The sequence below is a fragment of the Nicotiana tabacum genome, chromosome 17, assembly GCF_000715075.1.
Source record: "Nicotiana tabacum cultivar K326 chromosome 17, ASM71507v2, whole genome shotgun sequence".
Lineage (NCBI taxonomy): Eukaryota > Viridiplantae > Streptophyta > Magnoliopsida > Solanales > Solanaceae > Nicotiana > Nicotiana tabacum.
This window is the reverse complement of record NC_134096.1, coordinates 96637482-96648043: the sequence shown is the minus strand read 5'-3', so window position 1 is coordinate 96648043 and position 10562 is coordinate 96637482.

The window sequence follows — 10562 nt, the reverse complement described above, 5'->3', positions numbered from 1 at the left end:
TAAAAGGCCAAGTTTGACTTCGGTCAACATTTTGAGAAAACGACCCCAGAATAGAATTTTGACAATTCCAACAGCTCCGCATGATGATTTTGGATTTAGGAGCGTGTTCGAAATTTTTATTTGGAAGTCCGTAGTTAAATTAGGTTTGAAATGGCTAAAATAGGAATTTAAGTTTGGAAGTTTGACCAGGGAGTTGACTTTTTTATATCGGAGTCAGAATCCAGTTTCAAAATTTTTTATAGCTCCGTTATGTCATTTATGACTTGTGTGCAAAATTTGAGGTCAATCGGACTTGACTTGATAGGTTTCGCATCGAATGTAGAAGTTGAAAATTTTAAGTTTCATTAAACTTGAATTAGAGCATGATTCGTGATTTTAGCGTCTTTTTATGTGATTTGAGGTTTCAAATAAGTTCGTATGATTTTTTAGGACTTGCTGGTATATTTGGTTGAGGTCCCGAGGGCCTCGGGTGAGTTTCGGATAGTTAACGGATAACAAATTGGACTTAAAAAGCTGCTGCAATTTTTCTCTTCTGCTGGATATTCTAAGCTGTGATCGAGCCCAGATATCGAGCCTAGGGTCGACGGCCAGGGTCGAAGCCAGAGACGTGGCTCAGCCTCGATGCCATGATCGAGGCACTGATCGAAGGCCCAGGCTCGAGACGATGATCGACGCCATGATCAAAGGCCCAGGCTTGATGCCAGGATCGAGGCCATGATCGAAGGACTAGGCTCGATGCCATAATCGAGGCCATGACCGAGGTCCAGGCTCGAGCCTGTGATCGAAGCCACGATCAAGGCCTAGGCTCGAGGGCCATGATCGAAGCCACAATCGAGGCCCAGTTCCGAAGGCTGCCTGGGCAGATTTATAAAAGAGGGGATTCGTCCCATTCGCCATTTTTAACAAATTGGAGCTTGAGCAAAGACGATTTTGGATAGATTTTTAAGGAAAGACATTGGGGTAAGTGATTCCACCTCGGATTTGGTCTATATACACAAATATATCATTGTTTTTCCCATTTAATTAGTGTTTTGAAATTGAAATTTGGGAAATTTTTGAAATCTCATAGAAACGAATTTTCGAGATTTCGATATCGATTCAGAGTCGGATTTGAGTGAAATTGGTATGATTGGACTCGTAATTGAATAGGTTGTCTGATTTCGTAACTTTCACCGGATTCCGAGACGTGGTCCCCACGGACGAGTTTTTAATTAATTTTGAATTTTTATTAAAAATGTAGTGTTTTCTTATGGAATTGATTCATATAATTTTTAGTGATTGTATCGAATTTTTTTGGCTAGATTCGAGCGAGACAGAGTTGGATAATCGAGGAAAGGGTCTACTAGTGGATTAAATTGGAGCAAATTGAGGTAAGTCTCTTGTCTAATCTTGTGAGGGGAAAATTACCCCATAGGTAATTAAAGTAATAATTATTGCTAATTGTGGGGGCAACGTACGCACGAGGTGACGAGAGTCCGTGCGTAGCTACTATTAATACTAAAGTCTGGGTAGTTTAGGACCCACAGCATGAATTATTTGTGCAAATTGTATTCTTTATTTAAATTGTATTCTTTGTTTAATTAAAATTATTTGATATATATATTGTGAATTGTTAGGAAAAAATATTAAAGGATGAAAAATCTCATATGCTAAATTTTCTGTTTAAATTAATTAATTGTTAAAAGAAATTGTTCATCCTCTCGAATTGATCTTATAATAAATATACTCTCCTTCTGGAGGTACATAAGAAAATGTCCTCCTTTCTTGTGGAGCGGACCGAACGCCTCGGCAGGATAGATGCATCTATGGATTGTGCCGCACGTCCCTCGACAGTGTACACGACACTCTGGATCGGGCCGTACGACCTCGGCAGAAATCGTGCCTAATAATAATAATTACACGATACTTTGATAGTTTATTGCAGCTTGTGAAACTAATTGATAAATTATAAATCTTTGGAATTTAAAGAATTATTATCCCTGCTTGTTAAGAAATTATTGTTATTTCTGTAAATGAGACTAATTGATAAATTGGAAATTTTATTGGAATTGAAGGAATTTAACTAATATATTGGGAGTTGTTGCATTTGAAGGAATTTAATTATGTCTGCTGGTTAAATAAATTATTGTTAAATTCTGTGAATCATATTGATTTAGATATTCTAGTTTTATTTCAAATATTATTATTGACCCATAGTGAGTGTCAAAGTCGGCCATCTCGTCTCTACCACTTTGAGATTAGGCTTGATACTTACTGGGTACACGTTGTTTACGTACTCATACTATACTTGCTGCACTTTTTGTGCAGGACCTGAGACAAGTACTAGTTGAGGACCTATCGTCTTACACCCACGTTATCCAGGGGCGTATTGGTGAGCTGCCTTTCTGAGCCGTTCTGCAGCTACCTGTGTCTCTTCTTGTATTTACATTCTGTCTATTTTTATTTTAGACAGTATTTGAAGTTTTGTATAATCTACTAGATGCTCATACACTTGTGACACCAGGTCTTGGCACACATATTGGTAGAATTTGGAATTGTTATTTTCTTGGATTTAAGTTAATCGGTATCTTTTCTAATTTCTTAATATTGCTAGTAAAATAATAAAATTTCTTAGAAAATTATTCTGAAAATAATTGATATATGTTTAATTTATTTGTTGGCTTGCCTAGCTGTAGTGTTGGGTGCCATCACGACCTATAGGTGAAATTAGGTCGTGACAACATGGTATCAGAGCACTAGGTTCACGTAGGTCTCACAAGTTATGAGCAGACCTAATAGAGTTTTGCGGATCGGTACGGAGATGTCTGTACTTATCTTCGAGAGGCTATAGGATATTAGGAAACTACCTTTCTTCATATTCTATTGTGCAATTGAGGTAATACTAAATATCCTTCTCTTATTCTCTCATAAATGGTGAGAACGCGCTCTAATGAGGAGCCAGACCAGGGAAGAGCTACTCCCCCAGTTGCTATAGGCCGAGGGAAGGCTCCAACCCGTGGTAGAGGGCGAGGACGTCCCAGGACTATTCCAATTATGCCGCCAGTGGGTCCAGCAGAGAACCCCATTATTGAGGAACATGGTGAGGTGCCTCTGGCAGAGCCAGCTCCTGTGGATTTCACATCTGCACCGGGATTCCAGGATGTCATGGGTCGTATGCTGCGGTTCATGGACAATATGACTCAGGCCGGTTTATTTTCGGCAGACCCAGCCACATCTCAGGTGGGCGAGGGAGCACAGACCCCTACCACACAGGTTCATGAACAGGCAGCTGCTGTATATCAGACCCAGGGTGCACTACTTGTGGGTGGAGCCCAGCCAGTGGCAGCAGCTACACCTGAGCCCAGGCCAGCTGTAGCCGCTGATCCGCAGAAACTATTGGAAAGATATACTAGACTTCATCCTCCTGTCTTTGGGGGTGAGCGACATGAGGATCCCCAAGATTTCATTGATCGGTGCAAGGATAGACTGTACAACATGAGAATATTGGAGTCTCATGGGGTAGACTTTGCTACTTTTCAGCTAGAGGGCAGAGCCCGTAGATGGTGGCAGTCTTATGTTCTTGGCAAACCAGCAGATTCTCCTCCCATGACTTGGGACAGGTTCACCCATATCTTTCTGGACAGGTATATTCCACCCTCCTAGAGGGAAGAGTTGAGGTTTCAGTTTGAACAGCTCCAGCAGGGTCAGATGTCAGTGACCGATTATGAGGCGAGGTTTTCTGAGTTATCTCGCCATGAACTTATGATACTTCCTACTGAGGCGGAGAGAGTGCGGAGGTTTGTTGCGGGTTTACATACTGGCATTCAGGCCACTGTGGCACGAGAGGTTGAGATGGGTACTTCTTATGAGCTAGTCGTGGAGATAGCCCGTAGAATTAAGGGTGTACGTCAGCGGAGCCGAGAGCAGGTTATGAGAGATAAGCGGTTCAGGTATTCTGGAGAGTTCAGAGGTGCTCCGTCTGGGGGCAGAGGTCAGTTCGTGAGAGGGCAGTCCAGCAGGCCCACATATCCAGCACCACCGCTACCTCGGGGTGCTCCAGTGCGACCTTATTTCAGTGCTATACCCGAGAGTTCTTATCGCCCACCAACTATTCAGGGTCCTTCCAGTGGGTATTCATGTCCCCAGGGCCAGACACTTAGTCAGCAAGCCATCGCACCAAAGAGTTGTTACGAGTGCGGGGACCCCAGTCACATACGGAGATTCTGCCCCAGACTTCGGGGTAGGCCAGTGCAGCAGGGTTAGTAACCTATGATTACCGCACCAATTGCTCCACTAGTAGTCCGACCACCAAGAGGTGGAGGACAGGTGGGTAGGGGTCGTCCTAGAGGTGGAGGTCAGCCAGGTGGAGGCCAGCCAGTTGGCGATCCAGCTCGGTACTATGCTTTTCCGGCCAGACTAGATGCAGAGGCCTCAGATGCCGTAATTACAGGTATTATTTCTATTTTCGGCAAAGATGCCTCAGTATTATTTGATTCAGGATCTACGTATTCATATGTGTCATCTCTATTTGCTCCATTCTTGGGTGTTTCTCGTGAGTCCTTGAGTACTCCTGTTTATATGTCCACTCATGTGGGCGATTTTGTTGTTGTGAACCGGATCTACCGATCCTGTATTATTACATTCTATGGTTATGAAACTAGAGCAGATCTTCTACTGCTTGAGATGACCGATTTTGAAATTATTCTAGGCATGGACTGGTTATCTCCATATCATGCTATTCTAGATTGTCATGCCAAGACTGTTACCTTGGCTATGCCAGCATTGCCTAGGCTGGAGTGGAAGGGTTCGTCTGTTAGTTTATTTAATCAAGTTATTTCATTTATAAAGGCTCAACACATAGTTGAGAATGGTTGTTTGGCTTATCTAGCCTATGTTCGGGATACTATTGCAGAGACTCCGGCTATTGATTCATTGCCTGTAGTTCGGGAGTTCTCCGATGTATTTCCTTCAGATCTTCTAAGTATGCCACCTGATCGTGATATTGATTTCTGTATTGTCTTGGCTCCAGATACCCAGCCTATATCTATCCCACTGTATCGTATGGCTCCGAAAGAATTGAAAAAATTGAAAGAACAGCTTGAGGAGTTACTAGCCAAAGGATTCGTCAGACCGAGTGTATCTCCTTGGGGTGCGCCGGTATTATTTGTGAAGAAGAAGGATGGAACAATGCGGATGTGCATTGATTATCACCAATTGAATAAAGTCATTATTAATAACAAGTACCCGTTGGCGCGTATTGATGATCTATTTGACCAGTTGCAGGGTGCTAGAGTGTTCTCTAAGATCGACTTGAGGTCGGGGTACCATCAGTTGAAGATTCGGGATTCAGATGTTCCGAAGACTGCTTTTTGGACCAGATATGGTCATTATGAGTTTCTGGTGATATTTTTCGGTTTAACTAACGCCCCGACAATGTTTATAGATTTGATGAACAGGGTATTCAGGCCATATATTGATTCATTTGTCATTGTCTTCATTGATGACATTTTGATCTACTCGCACAGTAAGGAGGAGCATGAGCAGCATATGAGAGTAGTACTTCAGACGTTGCGGGAACAAAAGCTATATGCTAAGTTCTCCAAATATGAGTTCTGGCTAGAGTCTGTAGCATTTTTGGGGCATATTGTATCGGGCGAGGGTATTAAGGTCGATCCCAAAAATATTGAGGCAGTTTAGAATTGGCATTGTCCCACTTCGGCGACTAAGATCAAGAGTTTTCTGGGTTTAGCAGGTTATTATCATCGGTTCATGGAAGGTTTTTCATCTATTGCAGCACCTTTGACCAAATAAACCTAGAAGGGTACTCCGTTCCGATGGTCCGATGATTGTGAGGTGAGCTTTCAGAAGCTCAAGACAACATTGACTACAACACCAGTGTTAGTGTTGCCTTCTAGTTCGGGGATGTATACAGTGTATTGCGATGCTTCACGTGTTGGCTTGGGTTGTGTATTGATGCAGGAAGGGCGAGTTATTGCATATGCTTCACGTCAACTGAAGCCCCACGAGAAGAATTATCCAGTGCATGATTTGGAGTTAGCTGCGATTGTTCACGCTCTTAAGATTTGGAGGCATTATCTTTATGGGGTGTTTTGTGAAGTTTACACTGATCATCGCAATTTGCAGTATTTGTTCAAGCAGAGGGACCTAAATCTGAGATAGCACAAATAGCTTGAGTTACTAAAAGATTATGATATTACTATCCTGTATCATTCGGACAACGCAAATGTGGTTGCAGATGCCTTGAGTAGAAATGCGGAGAGTATGTGTAGTTTGGCTTTCATTTCAGTAGAGGAGAGGCCATTGGCTTCAGATATTCAGTCCTTGGCCAATAGACTTGTGCGGCTGGATATTTCAGAGCCCGGCCGAGTTCTTGCATGTGTTGTAGCTCAGTCTTCACTATTTGAGCAGATCAAGGCTCACCAGTATGATGATCCACACTTAATGGTTCTTCGAGAAACGGTACTACGGGGTGGTGCCAAGGAAGTTACTATTGGAGCGGATGGTGTTCTGCGACTCCAGGATCGTCTATGTGTTCCTAATGTGGATGGACTGAGGAAAAAGATCCTAGAGGAAGCACACAGTTCTCGGTATTCTATTCATCCAGGTGCTACGAAGATGTATCGTGATCTGAGGCAGCATTATTGGTGGCGACGAATGAAAAAGGGCATAGTCGAGTATGTAGCTAGGTGTCGAAGTTGCCAACAAGTTAAATATGAGCATCAGAGGCCAGGTGGCCTACTTCAGCAGATGACTATACAAGAGTGGAAGTGGGAACGCATCACTATAGACTTTGTAGTTGGGTTGTCGCGGACCTTGCAAAAATTTGATGCAGTTTGGGTGATTGTTGATAGGTTGACCAAGTCGGCACGTTTCATTCTGGTTGTGACTACGTATACTTCAGAGAGGTTGGCCCAGATATATATTCATGAGATAGTTCGGTTTTACGGTGTGCCAATTTCTATCATATCAGATAGAGGCCCTCAATTTACTTCACATTTCTGGAGAGCAGTACAGAGTGAGTTGGGGACCCGGGTAGAGCTCAGCATAACTTTTCATCTGCAGACCGACGGGCAGTCAGAGCGGACAATTCAAATTTTGGAGGATATGCTCAGGGCATGTGTGATTGATTTTGGAGGTCAGTGGAATCATTTTTTTTCCTTTGGCTGAGTTTCCTTATAATAACAGTTACCAATCCAGCATCGAGATTGCTCCATTTGAGGCTTTATATGGTCGGCGATGTCGTTCGCCCATCGGGTGGTTTGAGCCCCGTGAGGCTAAGCTATATAGTACTGATTTGGTAAAGGATGCCTTGGAAAAGGTAAAGTTGATTGAGAAGCTACTTCGTACAGCACAATCCAGACAGAAGAGTTACGCAGATCAGAAAGCGCGTGATTTATCATTTATGATGGGTGAAAAAGTTCTCTTGAAAGTTTTGCCGACGAAGGGAATCATGAGATTTGGGGAAAAGGGAAAATTGAGCCCAAGGTTTATAGGCCCATTTGAGGTGTTGAGATGAGTTGGGGAGGTTGCTTATGAGCTTGCATTGCCTCCCAGCCTATCGGGAGTTCATCCGGTTTTCCATGTATCTATGCTCCGGAAGTATCATGCTGGCCTATCACATATGTTAGACTTCAGCACAGTTCAGCTAGATAATAGTTTGGGCTATGAAGAAGAACCAGTTGCCATTGTTGATAAACAGGCTCGCCAGTTGAGGTCCAAGAGGATTTCTGCAGTAAAAGTCCAGTGGAGGGGCCAACCAGTCGAGGAAGTGACTTGGGAGGCCGAGGAAAACATGCGGAGTAGATATCCACACTTATTCAGCACTTCATGTATAATTCTAAACCCGTTCAAGGACGAACGTTTATTTAAGAGCTGAAGAATGTAATAACCCAACCGGTCATTTTGACTTTTAGAACCTCGTTCCCCTAAATAAAACTTCCCGTATGTGCTTTTAATGATTTATGACTTGCGGGGATGGTTGGTTCGGGATTTGAAAGTGTTTGGATTGAAATCGGAACACTTGGTTCCTTAAGTTGGATTTAAAAGGCCAAGTTTGACTTCGGTCAACATTTTGAGAAAATGACCTCGGAATAGAATTTTGACGATTCCAACAGCTCCGTATGGTGATTTTAGACTTAGGAGCGTGTTCGAAATTTTTATTTGGAAGTCCGTAGTTAAATTAGGCTTGAAATGGCTAAAATAGGAATTTAAGTTTGGAAGTTTGACCGGGGAGTTGACTTTTTGATATCGGAGTCGAAATCCAGTTCCAAAAATTTTCATAGCTCCGTTATGTCATTTATGACTTGTGTGCAAAATTTAAGGTCAATCGGACTTGATTTGATAGGTTTTGACATCGAATGTAGAAGTTGGAAATTCTAAGTTTCATTAAGCTTGAATTGGAGCATGATTCGTGATTTTAGCGTCGCTTTATGTGATTTGAGGTTTCAAATAAGTTCATATGATATTTTAGGACTTGTTGGTATATTTGATTGAGGTCCCGAGAGCCTCGGGTGAGTTTCAGATGGTTAATGGATCAAATATCGAGCCCAGATATCGAGCCCAGGGTCGACAGCCAGGGTTGAAGCCAGAGACGAGGCTTAGCCTCGATGCCATGATCGAGGCCCTGATCGAAGGCCTAGGCTCGATGCCATGATCGAGGCTATGATCGAAGGCCCATGCTTGATGCTAGGATCGAGGCCATGATCGAAGGACCAGGCTCGATGCCATAATCGAGGCCATGACCGAGGTCTAGGCTCGAGCCTGTGATCGAAGCCACGATCGAGGCCTAGGCTCGAGGGCCATGATCGAAGCCACGATCGAGGCCCAGTTCCGAAGGCTGCCTCGGCAGATTTATAAAAGAGGGCATTCGTCCCATTCGTAATTTTTAACAAATTGGAGCTTGAGCAAAGGAGATTTTGGATAGATTTTCATGGAAAGACATTGGGGTAAGTGATTCTAACTCGGATTTGGTCTACATACACAAATATATCATTGTTTTCACCATTTAATTAGTGTTTTGATATTGAAATTTGGAAAAATTTTGAAATCTCATAGAAACGAATTTTCGAGATTTCGGTATCGATTTAGAGTTGGATTTGAGTGAATTGGTATGGTTGGACTCGTAATTAAATGGATTGTCTGATTTTGTAACTTTCGCTGAATTCCGAGACGTGGTCCCCACGGATAAATTTTTAATTATTTTTGAATTTTTATTGAAAATGTAGTATTTTCTTATGGAATTGATTCCTATAATTTTTAGTGATTGTATCGAATTCTTTTGGCTAGATTCGAGCCGGACAGAGTTGGATAATCAAGGAAAGGGTCTACTAGTGGATTAAATTAGAGCAAATTGAGGTAAGTCTCTTGTCTAATCTTGTGAGGGAGAAATTACCCCATAGGTAATTAAAGTAATAATTGTTGCTAATTGTGGGGGCTACGTACGCATGAGGTGACGAGAGTCCGTGCGTAGCTACTATTAATGCTAAAGTCCGAGTAGTTTAGGACTCAAAGCATGAATTACTTGTGTAAATTGTATTCTTTGTTTAATTAATATTAATTGATATATATGAATATATTGTGAATTGTTAGATAAAGATATTAAAGAATGGAAATCTCATATGCTTGATTTTCTGTTTAAATTAATTAATTGTTAAAAGAAATTGTTCATCCAAAAATTTATTGAAATTGAAGGAATTTAACTAATATATTGGGAATTGTTGCATTTGAAAGAATTTAATTATGTGTGCTAGTTAAATAAATTATTGTTAAATTCTGTGAATCATGTTGATTTAGATATTCTAGTTTTATTTCAAATATTATTATTGACCCGTAATGAGTGTCAAAGTCGGCCATCTCGTCTCTACCACTTCGAGACTAAGCTTCATACTTACTGGGTACACATTGTTTACGTTCTCATACTACACTTGCTGCACTTTTTGTGCAGGACCTGAGGTAAGTACTAGTGGATGACCTATCGTCTTACACCCACGTTATCCAGGGACGTAGTGGTGAGCTGCCTTTTTGAGCCGTTCTGCAGCTACTAGTGTCTCTTCTTGTATTTACATTCTGTCGATTTTTATTTCAGACAGTATTTGGAGTTTTGTATAGTCTACTAGATGCTCATACACTTGTAACATCAGGTCTTGGCACACACATTGGTAGAATTTGGAATTGTATTGTTTTCTTGGATTTAAGTTAATCGGTATCTTTTCTAATTTCTTAATATTGCTAGTAAAATAATAAAATTTCTTAGAAAATTATTCTAAAAATAATTGATATATGTTTAATTTATTTGTCGGCTTGCCTGACTGTAGTGTTGGACGCCATCACGACCTATAGGTGAAATTGGGTCGTGACAGTCTAGGATAGCTAAAAAAAAAGGCAAAACATAGAAAAAATTTAAGAACTCGAAGTTCTCTATTCCTTTGTTTTTAAGACAGACAATTGCCTATAGTCATAAAAGTAACTTAAGCTAGTCTGGCCTTGAGGATGGTTGTTGTCTTGTCGATTATTAGGTGAAGTAACGTTGTTAGATCGTTATTTTATTTTATACACATGTGCGT